This window comes from Mustelus asterias, chromosome 1 (genome assembly GCF_964213995.1).
Source record: "Mustelus asterias chromosome 1, sMusAst1.hap1.1, whole genome shotgun sequence".
Classification (NCBI taxonomy): Eukaryota; Metazoa; Chordata; class Chondrichthyes; order Carcharhiniformes; family Triakidae; genus Mustelus; species Mustelus asterias.
The window spans coordinates 100846548-100861381 of NC_135801.1; positions in this window are offsets into that span (position 1 = coordinate 100846548).

Consider the following 14834-nt stretch of genomic DNA (forward strand, 5'->3'; position numbering starts at 1 on the left):
CCTGGATAATCCCTTCCTGGAGCAAACGTTGTACCTCGGACCGAATGAAGGCCCGGTCATCCGCACTATAGCGCCTACTCTTGGTGGCTATAGGCCTACAATCCGGGGTGAGGTTATCAAATAACGGGGGGGGGGTGATCTTGAGGGTCGAGAGACTGCAGGTGGTGCGCGAGGGGCGCTGCCGTGACGGCGCCTTGCAGACGGAGAGCGGGGGATAAGGGCCATCATACTGCAGGGTAACGCTCCTATGATGGCTGAGGAAATCTAACCCCGGCAGTACAGCTGCGCAGAGTCGCGGCAGCACGAGGAGCCGAAAACGCTTGTAGACTGTGCCCTGTACCGTCAGCGTCACCAAGCAGCACCCGAGGACCTCCACTGAGTGAGAATTCGAGGCCATGGAGATGGTCTGGCTCCAGGGTCGCACGGGAAGGGCATATTGACGCACTGTGCGAGGGTGTATAAAACTTTCCGTGCTCCCACAGTCAAACAGGCAGTTTTCTGCATAACCATTTACCTTGATCTCCATTATGGACTTGGAGAGTTGATGTGGCTGCGACTGGTCCAGGCAAATCGATGCCACTGTTGAATTAAAGAAGAATCCATCTTCGTCGCCGTCTGATGACGTCACGGATGAAGCTTCCTGCTCAGCTTGCCTTGATGCCAGTCTCAAAGATGGCGACTCCTGCACTTCCGGTGACCGCATCAAAGATGGCGATTCCCGCACTTCCGGTGACCACATCAAAGATGGCGATTCGCGCGCAGCCGCCGCCTGCATCAAAGATGGCCGCGCCCTCGGAGCACACATGGCTCCACGAGTCTTCAGAAGCGGCTTTTCTCGGCAGACTTTAACAAAGTGGCCTAGCTTACCGCATCCGGAGCAAATCGCGTCCTTTGCCGGGCAGTGACGCCGAGGGTGCTTAGGGAGGCCACAAAAGTAACATTTGGGCCCTGCTGGAGCAGCCGTCGCAGTGGAGCCGTCGGTGGAACGGGATCCAAGGTAAGACCCGAGATTATGGGAGGCTGCTTCTAACGTTTCAGCCATCGTGGCCGTTTTCCGGAGGTCTAGGTCATCTTGTTCCAGCAAACGCTGCTGGATGTATGTAGACTCAATGCCCGCAACGTAGGTGTCGCGGATCAGATCCTCCGTGTTCTGAGCTGCTGAAACAGCCTTTCAGTCGCATGCTCGGGTGAGGACTCGCAGGGCGCGCAGAAATTGGGCGCACGATTCTCCTGGCTGCTGTTTGCGGGTAGTTAGGAGGTGTCTGGCGTAAACCACGTTAGGGCTCTTTCGGAACTGCCCTTTTAGGAGTTCGATAGCGTCCGCGTAAGTAGCAGCGTCCCGGAAGATTCCATAGACAGTTTCGCTTACCCGGGCGCGGAGCACGTGGAGTTTAGCAGCGTCGGCGTCGATGGCCGTAGCGGTGTCGACGAATGCTTCGAAGCAGTCCAACCAATGATCAAATTTATCAGAGGCTCCAACCTCTTGAGGGTCTAATGCTAACTTGTCGGGTTTTAGAAACTGCTCCATACTAGTAACTGTTGTGAATAAAATTGATGCGCTATCAATAAGGCGAAAGACTACCGATATGCCAATATAAGTGTAGGCTTTTATTCACAACAGAATCAGGAGCAGATCCCAACAAATAACCGACCTGGACTGAACAAGGGGGAGGAGACAGCCACCTTTATACTAGGTGCTGAGGGGAGGAACCAAACTGGAAGGGGATGTGTCCAGGTATGACAAACACACACAACGGTGGTCCATATAGGACAAAGGCACAACTGAGGTCCACCACAGTGGTCCATTTTGGCAGGTCAAATGGGATGAAGGAGTACAATATAAAGGGAAAGACTCTTAGTACTGTAGAGGATCAGAAGGACCTTGTGGTCCGGGTCCATAGGACTCTAAAATTGGCCCCGCAGGTGGAGGAGGTGGTTAAGAAGGTGTGCTGGCCTTTATCAATCGAGGGATTGAGTTTAGGAGTCCGGGGATAATGATGCAGCTATATAAGACCCTCGTCAGACCCCACTTGGAGTACTGTGCTCAGTTCTGGTCGCCTCATTACAGGAAGGATGTGGAAAAGATTGAAAGGGTGCAGAGGAGATTTACAAGGATGTTGCCTGGATTGAGTGGCATGCCTTATGAGGATAGGCTGAGGGAGCTTGGTCTTTTCTCCTTGGAGAGATGTAGGATGAGAGGAGACCTAATAGAGGTATATAAGATGTTGAGAGGCATAGATTGGGTGGACTCTCAGAGGCTTTTTCCCAGGATGGAAATGGTTGCTACGAGAGGACACAGGTTTAAGGTGCTGGGGGGTAGGTACAGGGGAAATGTTAGGGGGAAGTTTTTCACACAGAGGGTGGTGGGCGAGTGGAATCAGTTGCCGTCAGTGGTGGTGGAGGCAAACTCAATAGGGTCTTTTAAGAGACTCCTGGATGAGTACATGGGACTTAATAGGACGGAGGGTTATAGGTCGGCCTAAAAGGTAGGGATATATGTTCGGCACAACTTGTGGGGCCGAAGGGCCTGTTTTGTGCTGTAGTTTTTCTGTGTTTCTATGTAACCAGCTTCTAGGTGGTGACCCACTAGTTTTTAGACTTAATATATAAACCATGGGCACCAACTTTGGTGATTCTGCAGGAAACCAAGTTACCATTCTAGTGATGTGTTTCTATCATTGACATCAATATTTTTGTGATATCTTGGAGAGAAAATAATCTTCCACATAATTGGAATCTAACTCCCTTTTATCTAGCTTGACCATACTTCTGATTTTGAAGAAAACATGTATCATATCAGTGGCACTGCTTGTCTTTTAGAGTTCTCATTTTCTCTGCTTTGTACAGAACGCTTCCAGTCACAGTCGGACCATTACAGATAAAAGCAGTAATGTTATCCTCCGCGATATCCAGCAACTATAAAGAAACAAGGGAAAAACTAACAAAGCTAACATGTAAGTCTATCTGTTGATGAAACAATTATAGTCACAGTACTTCAAAACTAAATTCATAATGGGGCAGATTTCCCTTTTGTTCGTGAGTAAAATAATTGTCCAGACATAACACTTACAGAAAAGTTTGATGGGGAAGATCATTCTACAAAACTATATTTGACGCTAACTAAAAATTAGTGTTAATTCTGGATTCTTGGAAAATTATTACCAAATCAGTGGACCTGCGATGGCACGTTGTATGATCTGGAGGACCTTGGAGGCAGACTGGACTGGAGAAGCAGGATGGATCTGAAGCCAGGCATCTTTATATAAGGACCAGATTGTGGGTTTCAATTAGGCCAAATGTTGCTGATAACTGAAGGCCATTCTGCAATATGGTCAGCATGGACAAAAAGGAAAGAAGTGTTTCACACTGCTGTATTCAATCTGCAATGCAGACTTGAATGGGGGTCAGTTTGACCTTTGAAGACAATGCAAAACACGCAGTATCAGCTTTGTCGCATGTTAAACACCTTTCCTGATTTTTGTTTTTCTAGGGTTCAGTGGAAGGACAAATCAGGAGAAGAGTTTCATGGGCTCAATAACAAGATCACCAGATGAACTGTTTCTCAGTTTATTGCTTTATATGTATTGAAATGAAAATTACGAGATGTGTTATCAGGCGACTGAGCTGAAATCAACCATTGCACATCATCACCCAAGGGTCAAAATTACGTCCAAAATGCTTGAAGGTGGTAAGTTGGAAACAACATTTGTTCAAAGACCTGCTTTCTTTAAAGGGATACTTCATTTACAGAATTTGCCCTTTCCATAATTCAGAATTTTGCTACTGCATATCATATTCATTTGATTATTGCTCATTCTTGTCCATTAAAAACTGAGACACATTAATGTACAAGATTTTATCCAATAGTTCTTTAAAAAATGTTAAAGCTCTTACATCACCCTACTACTAATAGCTGTAATGGAATTACTTTTGAACTATTTTAAATAAGAAATGTAGTAAAAACTGAGACATTTCTAAAAGGACTGGGATAGTTAAAAATTATTCAGTCATGTAAGTGCTCATAATGCACTAAAATCAGTTTGAGAGAAACTACTTCTGAGAGTATTCTTTCCCTGGAACTAAAAGAAACAAATTTTGAAGACGTTCAATATTTTTAAAATTTTTATGGTAAAATCTGTAAGAAAATGGGCATAAATAATATAACACATGCCATGATTTATTATTTATACTGATCTTTTCAACTGAAAAATGCTAACCTTGTCAGATTAGTGAAGTGCCACACAGATGCTGCAGTATAGGGTCTCCGAGGGTTAACCTTCAAAAGATGCAACTAATTAGAAAGATTTGCTTTTTGTTTCATGTAAATTATATATGACACATGATTAAAGATTTTCTTGGTAATTAGTAGTCAATTCTGGATTTCTTTTATATGCTGTGAAGACTGCTGGAAGGAATTACACCAAAAGCAATCTGTTAGGGTCATGCGATGTTGTTTTCCATCTGTCTTCTGATGAGATGCCATAACAATCAAGTGTTTGATGAAGCTGTAATTTTGTGCGTTTAAATAAATATGTACATACATATTAAAAAATTAAAGTTGCTAAAGGTGATAACAATAAAGGTTCACCTGGTCATACAGCAATTCAATGTTAAGTTTATTGTCCATTTTCCACAATTTCTTTTGTATTTACTGTGTATGGTTGAACTCGATACGATTCTTGCAATAAATCCGATGAAGGATATCAATACAACTAAAAAACAGTAAGTTTATTTTATGCCTTTTTTTAAAAGTGTTACCTAAATCTGATTGCACCCATCCAAAATTGGCATGAATATTTAATCATTTGTCAACTACAAAAGCCTTCAAGTGATAATTTCATTTGTTCTGTTGCTGATTGAGACAAGGGTTGTCAGTTTGCCATTTATTTCCTCAAGATGCATCGCTGATTATATAAGACGTTACTGACAGACCAGGATTAATATCTGACCTATGAGTGCACTGGATGAAAATGAACAAGTTGGCCTCAGTTCAGAAATTCAAGTAGATTGATATAAACTGACACGGATGTATTGAACTTGAAGCTGGATTTAAAACAAATGACTTAAATCAGTAATCAGGACAAAAAGTAGACTGCAAAACTTAGACATGAACAATTGAGATCTCCTCAGGCATTTCCAAACTCACCTAATTTACATCTACTGGTTTTAAATTCTTATAATTGGCTGAGGAAATTGCAATGGAAGCAAATTCAGATATTGCTGTGTGTGTGTGTATGTGTGCATGTGTGTTTGTATGTGTGCGCGTGTGTGTGCATGTCAGTCACACCAGGAGGGAGGACAAACAACATGGATTGCTTAGAAAAAGAAAATAGGAATGACCATTTCAGCATTTGTATTAATTTTCCAAATTAACAAAACACCATGGTTTAGAAATACCTTCTCTTTCTGTGCCTTGGGGTACATATTTCACAGCCAAATGAGAGCATCTCTGATGTAATGGGTAAGCTATCACCTGAATAAACTTACATGTGGTGGGAAGGCCAGTTCGGAAAGGTCAGGAAGCTGTTTGTTTTAACAGAGAGTTTTGCAGTGGTTGTTTAGATCAGCCATGACATCAGAATCCTGCTTCCACAATCCCCAGTCAATCACAGAGGGCAGGTGGAATGATGCAGGAAACTTTGTCAAAGGAAGGGGTCAAAATGGCTGAACTATACATTCACTCCTGTGGCTTCAGCAACCATGGGGCTCTCCAGCGATAGTTGCCTCGATGGCCTCTGGCCACGTGTGCCCACATGTGAAGGAGGTCTTGTTCCAGGAGGCTGCAGATGTCAGCTATGATCGACCAAGAAAGCTGGAGCCTCCTGAGGCATTGGTGCTCACATATGCTGAGACAGCTGATCCTATACTTGTAGTCCCTCTGTTGTGGGTCTTGACTCTTAACAGCTGGATTCCTGTGCCCATTCCCTATGCCCTGTGGAGCAACATATAGCTCAGGAGCTGACAGACAGCTATTATTGCTGTTGGTGTTGTTCCTTGTGCAGCTGAAGTTGTTGTGTTTGGTTCCTTATCAGGAGTACAAAGTAGGACTACATTGGCTGCTCTTAAGCCACAATGAAAACCAGCAACAGTGAAATGCAGATCAAGCTGAGTAAAGTCCAAGACAGGTGAACAATCTTCCACAAAACTGGAAATTACCTGTCAGGCAGTGTGAGCTCATTCTCAAGTGTTGTGAGCACCAGCCTTTGTCTAGGCAGGGCTGCAGCTTTCCAGCTTTGCTCTTCGAAGGCTTCCCAATCTGTCAGTTTCACTGAAGAAAGTGCTTGCCACTGGACCATGGTGAGATGCAGAGAGCGTGGGACATGCATTTGCTGACAAGTAAAGCATTAACTCAAGAGTCATTTCCAAGTTACTTAACTCTTTGCATATTATAATTATGTTATATATAACTATATACAACATATAATAATTATAATGATTAACTGGCAGGCTCAAGGGGCTGAATGGCGTATTCCAGCTCCTAATTGTATGTTTATATAGTGACTGTGGACAGCTACATATCTGACTGGGTCAAACCCGAAAATGGGCAAGATGGGTTGGATCTCATCGGATAAAGGGGGAGGTGGCTAGATGGGTGGAGAACTGGCTTGGTCACAGAAGACAGAGGGTGGTAGTGGAATGGTCTTTTTCCGGCTGGAGGCCTGTGACTAGTGGTGTTCCGCAGGGCTCTGTATTGGGACCTCTGCTGTTTGTGATTTATATAAATGATCTGAAAGAAGGTGTAACTGGGGTGATCAGTAAGTTTGCGGACGACACAAAATTGGCAGGACTTGCAGATAGTGAGGAGCATTGTCAGAAGCTACAGAAGGATATAGATAGGCTGGAAATTTGGGCAAAGAAATGGCAGATGGAGTTCAATCCTGATAAATGCGAAGTGATGCATTTTGGTAGAAATAATGTAGGGAGGAGCTATATGATAAATGGCAGAACCATAAAGGGTGTAGATACGCAGAGGGACCTGGGTGTGCAAGTCCACAGATCCTTGAAAGTGACGTCACAGGTGGAGAAGGTGGTGAAGAAGGCATATGGCATGCTTGCCTTTATAGGATGGGGCATAGAGTATAAAAGTTGGGGTCTGATGTTGCAGATGTATAGAACGTTGGTTCGGCCGCATCTGGAATACTGCGTCCAGTTCTGGTCGCCACACTACCAGAAGGACGTGGAGGCTTTGGAGAGAGTACAGAAGAGGTTTACCAGGATGTTACCTGGTATGGAGGGGCTTAGTTATGAGGAGAGATTGGGTAAACTGGGGTTGTTCTCCCTGGAAAGACGGAGGATGAGGGGAGACTTAATAGAGGTGTATAAAATTATGAAAGGCATAGATAGGGTGAACGGTGGGAAGCTTTTCCCCAGGTCGGTGGTGACGTTCACGAGGGGTCATAGGTTCAAGGTGAAGGGGGGGAGGTTTAACACAGATATCAGAAGGACATATTTTACACAGAGGGTGGTGGGGGCCTGGAATGCGCTGCCAGGCAAGGTGGTGGAGGCGGACACACTGGGAACGTTTAAGACTTATCTAGACAGCCATATGAACGGAGTGGGAATGGAGGGATACAAAAGAATGGTCTAGTTTGGACCAGGGAGCGGCGCGGGCTTGGAGGGCCGAAGGGCCTGTTCCTGTGCTGTATTGTTCTTTGTTCTTTGTTTGTTCTTTGTATCATATCAGCCCCTTGACCCTATACAACTTCTCAGGCATTTAACAGCCTGCTCCCTCTGGTTGTTAAAATTCTGTTTTTAATTTTTTGGGTAAAATTATAATGGAATTGAAGGCAGAGTCTCGGTTGTGCGGTTCTTCAAAATATTCTCTCCATCAAGCACTGACTGCCTCCCTGACCTAGAAGAGTTTCACTCCATGCTCCAATCGCAGCAGAAATTGCTCCTTCAGCACTTGTTCCATAGATGAAGGCTGGAATTTTCCAACCGTTCACACGAGGAAGATTTTCCCATCCCGTTGCAGCGAACAGAGATTTGACTGGTCACCAAATTCTCCCACTTCACTGCAGCGAGAGTGTGGTGTGAATGGGCAGTAATATCATGCCTGAAGAGTTCCAGGTAATTGTCAACTCCTTCTCCAAAGCATATTGAAAAATGGGCCTTTTATTGAAAATCCGGGAAACTAAACTCCTCTTCAAACTCGGTGCAACAAGAAAACATTCCTCTTTGCCTAACCTTGATGAAGATCAATGGCGAGGTCTGAGTAGATGTGTATCATTTTCCATATCTTGGGAGCATTCTGTTAATTAAGGCAGATATAGATGACAAAATTCATCATTGCCTCCAATTTCCCAGCTCAATGTTCCCTCTGACTGAAGAAAGGATTATTTGAGGACCATTTGTTCTGCATTCTTGGTGATGAATTTTCTTTTCTTTTCCAACAACATCCTTGATACATGGGGCAGGTGACTAGCAACTAGGCTTGGAGTGAGTGATGGGTGATTGAATGTAAGTGATTTTTGGGCTGCTCCAAGATTGTGAATCAGATTCCAATATTTCTGACTGGAATGAATGAAACTGAATCCTGCTGTCATTTCAAAGAGCAAAGAACAAAACACAGTACAGAACAGGAATAGACCCTTCAGCACTCGAAGCCTGCGCCGATCATGATGCCTGTGCAAACTAAAACCGTATGCACTTACGGAATGCGTATCCTTCCATTCACATCCTATTCATGTATTTGTCTAGATGCCCCTTAAATGCCGCTATCGTACCTGCTCCCACCACCTCCCCGGGCAGCACATTCCAGGCATTTACCACTCTGTGTAAAAAGCTTGCCTTGCATATCTCTAAACATTTCCCCATGCACCTTAAACCTATGTCCCCTCGTACTTGACTTTTCTATTCTAGGAAAGAGCACCTGACTATCCACTCTGTGCATGCCAATCTTGCAAACCTCTATCAGGTCACCTCTCAACTTCCATCGTTCCAGTGAGAACAAACCGAATTTATCCAACCTCTCCTCATAGCTAATACCCTCCAGATCAGGCAACATCCTGGTAAACCTCTTCTGTACCCTTTCTAAAGCATCCATATCCTTCTGATAGTGTGGCAACCAGGATTGTACACAATATTCCAAATGAGGTCAAACTAAGGTTCTGTACAGCTGCAGCATGACCTGCCAATTTTATACTCAATCCCAACTGGCACTATAGGCTGTTAGAATGTAACCAGTGATAACGTTGGACCTGTTATAATGTGACCAATGGTAACATGCTGTGAGGGTCAGCTGACTAGCTGACCCGGTATACTATATAACCAATGACAAAGTGACGTATTGGTCAGCTGACCAGCTGACTCAGTATAAATAAGAAGCAGTTGGGAATTGTGGGGAGCTTGGATGGCTGAGGGTGTGGCCTCAAGTGTTGGAGTAATGAAGTTTCTTTATTAAACATTTTTCTTTTATTGTTGAAGAAATGTTTTGTTTTATTTCATTGTTTGCAACTGGAGAGTTCCTTCTGCTGGATGAACATGGGCAACATTGAGTGTTTCAATGAAGTGGTCTGCTATATCAGAATCACCAGATGATTCATATTCCTATATTCACATCAGACAGGTTTTTTTCAGTCTTTTTTTTAAAAAAAGGATCACTGTAGCTGTATTTAACCCAATGTATATAAAATAATTTAAAAAGCTTTGGCACACACGCACTTGCGTAAACTCGCACACCCCAAAGTGGGGAGGATAGACTCATTAACTTAGAACACTCTCCGTATCAAATCATGGGGTATAGATGGGTCGATAGCCACAAAGAATGGATGTGCACGCAGCAGAAAGCTGAGAATAAGGTTGCGGTTTCCTAGGCACCAGTGATCCCTATGCTCCTATATGCTTCAGAGATTTGGACAACCTACACAGACACGTCAATGCACTGGGGAAGTATCTCCAGCATGCCTTTGCAAGATCTTCCAATTCCAGAAAGACAGTCCAATCGTAGCATCCTCTCCCACATCAAAACATCCAACATTAAGGAACTAATTACTCAGAACCTGAGTAGGGCATGCCATTCATATGTCTAATACCAGACTCCAGAAGCAACTGCTCCACTTGGAGCTTAGTCATGGCGAGAAGTTCCCAGGATGACAGTGGAAACAATTTGGGGATGTCTTCAATGCATCCCTGAAGAGGCCAAACATCCCCGCCAACTCATGGGAGGCCCTGGCTTATGACTGACTGAAATGGAGAGAGTTCATTCAGGGGGCACCAAGCACATCAAGAGATTTTGTTGGCAACAGAAGCAAAGTTGAAGCATCAGAGGGAATGCACAAACCTCCAAACAACCCACCTCCAAACAACCCACCTCCCAACCTTTCAAACACCATGTGACCCATGCTACACGCGACAGAATCTGTAGATTGTGCATAGGACTTAACACCTATTTCAGAACACAGCTGACCGGAGTGGGAATACAGTAAACCATTGTCCAACCCAAGGGACCACCTGAGAAGAGAAAATTAAAATGAGTTAATGTCCATAGAATTTATTCAGTAGACAAGATAGATGTTTGGTTACTCTACAATCAGGTGAGGAGTCGTCGAATGGCTCTCCTCATCTGACCACAACATTTTTTTAAGCAAATATACTTGTGTCAATTCCATGAGTGTTTATCTATATATGTGCTGTGGCCATAAAATGTAAAATTAGACAGGTTTTCTGGAGTTTGTATAAAGAAAAGTGATCACCTCTGTTGTATTTAACCCAATATACATAACATAATAAAAAAGAAACACACCCCAAAGTGGGGAGGATAGATTAATTAATTCAGAGTCTAGAAAAATTAAAGGAGTATACAGCTCTTGAAGTTTGATGACTCAGCTGGCTTATGGCTGGAATCTGTGGTCGTGTTGCTTTTACTTGATTGTCTTGCTGCTTTTGGCATGAGGCAGTTTAAGATGCAGGTGGACAATTGATCTGTTTACCTGGGGACAGCAACACTGAGTTGAGTTATTTTGTAAAATCTGTGACTGCTGCAATTGTTAGTCACAGAATCATGGAGGTTTACAGCATGGAAACAGGCCCTTCGGCCCAACTTGCCATGCTGCCCTTTTTTTTTAAACCCCTAAGCTAATCCCAATTGCCCGCATTTGGCCCATATCCCTCCATACCCATCTTATCCATGTAACTGTCTAAATGCTTTTTAAAAGACAAAATTGTACCCGCCTCTTCGACTACCTCTGGCAGCTTGTTCCAGACACTCACCACCCTGTGTGTGAAAATATTGCCCCTCTGGACACTTTTGTATCTCTCCCCTCTCACCTTAAACCTGTTGTGGGAAAAGTCACCACTCAGAGATCAGACTTGAGATTCAACTTGCAGTTTATTAAATCGAAGCTTCGGGAGGATCTCTGGGCAGAGTTCCTCAATCTGACTTGGCAGCAAGTGCATTTATATACATTAAACATCGCAAACATCAGCAGGTTTGCATCTAGACGTAGGCAGTTACATACTTGGCCAATTGTGCACCTTGACAATAGTTAGTTATCAATAACTCCCAATCATATTTAGTTGAAAATACCTCACTGTTCAGTTCCTTTTTCAGGCCATCTGCCTGACCATTTCTGGTCCTTTGCTGTCTGACCATTCCTGCTTGCTCTGCACTTTTACACTTAAAATGAGACATAACTCACCACAGCTTGTCACTGAGTCAAGGCTCGAGTGCTTGTGGTTAACCACAGAATGCAAAGTCACATAGACAACTTTCTTGTCTTAAAAAGTTTTACATTCACAATGATGGCTTAAAAAGTTTTAAAGTCACAATAATGGCTTGAACAGTCTCAATTTTACTCCAACAAACCTATGACCTCTAGTTTTAGACTCCCCTATCTTTGGGAAAAGATATTGACTATCTAGCTAATCTATGCCCCTTATTATTTTATAGACCTCTATAAGATCACCCCTCAGCCTCCTATGTTCCAGAGAAAAAAGTCCCAGTCTATTCAACCTCTCCTTATAACTCAAACCATCAAATCCCGGTAGCATCCTAGTAAATCTTTTCTGCACTCTTTCTAGTTTAATAATACCCTTTCTATAATAGGGTGACCAGAACTGCGCACAGTATTCCAAGTGTGGCCTCACCAATGTCTTGTACAACTTCAACAAGATATCCCAACTCCTGTATTCAATGTTCTGACCGATAAAACCAAGCATGCCAAATGCCTTCTTCACCACTCTGTCCACCTGTGACTCCACTTTCAAGGAGCTATGAACATGTACCCCTAGATCTATTTGTTCTGTAACTCTCCCCAACGCCCTACCATTAACTGAGTAAGTCCTGCCCTGGTTCAATCTACCAAAATGCATCACCTCACATTTATCTAAATTAAACTCCATCTGCCATTCATCAGCCCACTGGCCCAGTTGATCAAGATCCCATTGCAATCGGAGATAACGTTCTTCACTGTCCACTACGCCACCAATCTTGGTGTTATCTGCAAACTTACTAACCACGACTCCTATATTCTCATCCAAAGCATTAATATAAATGACAAATAACAGTGGACCCAGCACTGACCCCTGAGGCACACCGCTGGTCACAGGCCTCCAGTTTGAAAAACAACCCTCTCCAACCACCCTCTGGCTTTTGTCAAGAATGATGTGGAGATGCTGGCGTTGGACTGGGGTGAACACAGTAAGAGTTTTAACAACACCAGGTTAAAGTCCAACAGGTTTATTTGGTAGCAAATACCATTACCTTTCGGAGCGCTGCTCCTTCGTTAGATGGAGTGGAAATGTGCTCTCAAACAGGGCACAGACACAAAGTCAAGTTTCAGAATACTGATTAGAATGCGAATCCCAACAGCCAACCAGATCTTAAAGACACAGACAATGTGGGTGGAGGGAGCATTAAGCACAGGTTAAAGAGATGTGTATTGTCTCCAGACAGGATTGTCTCCAGATGTGTATTGTCTCCAGACAGCTATCCTGTCTGGAGACAATACACGTCTCTTTAACCTGTGCTTAATGCTCCCTCCACCCACATTGTCTGTATCTTTAAGATCTGGTTGGTTGTAGGGATTTGCATTCTAATCAGTATTCTGTAACTTGATTTTGTGTCTGTGCCCTGTTTGAGAGCACATTTCCACTCCATCTAACGAAGGAGCAGTGCTCCGAAAGCTAATGGCATTTGCTACCAAATAAACCTGTTGGACTTTAACCTGGTGTTGTTAAAACTCTTATTCTGTCAAGAAGCCAATTTTGTATCCATTTAGATACCTCACCCTGGATCCCGTGAGATTTACCCTTATGCAACAACCTACCTTGTCAAAGGCCTTGCTAAAGTCTATGTAGACAACATCAACTGCACTGCCCTCATCTACTTTCTTGGTTACCCCTTCAAAAAACTCAATCAAATTTGTGAGACATGATTTTTCACTCACAAAGCCATGCTGACTGTTCCTAATCAGCCCTTGCATCTCTAAATGCCTGTAGATTCTGTCTCTCAAAATACCTTCCAACAACTTACCCACCACAGATGTGAAGCTAACTTGCCTCTAGTTCCCAGGCTTTTCCCTGCAGCTCTTTTTAAACAAAGGCACAACATTTGCCATGCTCCAATCTTCAGGCACCTCACACGTGACTATCAATGATTCAAATATCTCGGCTAGGAGACCCGCAATTTCCTCCCTCGCCTCCCACAATGTCCTGGGATACACTTCATCAGGTTCCGGGGATTTATCTACCTTGATGCACTTTAAGACTTCCAGCACCTTTCAAAAGTGTGTTAACCAGGGTTCAGGGTAAACACATTCCTCTTAGAGTGAAGGGCAAGGCTGGCAGAAGTCGGGAACCCTGGATGACTCGGGATATTGAGGCCCTGGTCAAGAAGAAGAAAGAGGCACATGACGTGCATAGGCAGCTGGGATCAAGTGAATCTCTTGAAGAGTATAGGGTGAGTAGGAGTAGAGTTAAGAGAGAAATCAGGAGGGCAAAAAGGGGACACAAAATTGTTTTGGCAGATAAGGCAAAGGAGAATCCAAAGAGCTTCTACAAATACATAAAGGGCAAAAGAGTAACAAGGGAGAGAGTAGGACCTCTTAAGGATCAACAAGGTAATCGATGTGCGGATCCACAAGAGATGGGTGAGATCCTAAATGAATATTTCTCATCAATATTTACTTTGAGAAAAGCATGGATGTTAGGGAATTTGAGGAAATAAATATTGATGTCTTGAGGAGTGTACATATTACAGAGAAGAAGGTGCTGGAAGTCTTAAAGTGCATCAAGGTCAATCAAAATAAATCTGCGGGACCTGATGAGGTATATACCAGGATGTTGTGGGAGGCTAGGGAGGAAATTGCGGGTCCCCTAGCCGAGGAATTTGAATAATCGATAGTCACGGGTGAGGTGCCTGAAGATTGGAGAGTGGCAAATGTTGTGCCTTTGTTTAAAAAGGGCTGCAGGGAAAAGCCTGGGAACTGCAGGCCAGTGAGCCTCACACCTGTGGTGGGTAAATTGTTGGAAGGTATTTTGAGAGACAGGATCTACAGGCATTTAGAGATGCAAGGACTGATTAGGGACAGTCAGCATGGCTTTGTGAGTGGAAAATCATGTCTCACAAATTTAATTGAGTTTTTTCAAGGGGTAACCAAGAAGGTAGATGAGGGCAATGCAGTTGATGTTGTCTACATGGAGTTTAGCAAGGCCTTTGACAAGATACCGCATGGTGGGTTGTTGCATAAAGTTAAATCTCACAGGATCCAGGGTGAGGTATCGAAATGGATACAAAATTAGCTTCTTGACAGAAGCCAGAGGGTGGTTGCAAAGAGTTGTTTTTCAAACTGGAGGCCTGTGACCAGCGGTGTGCCTCAGGGATCAGTGCTGGG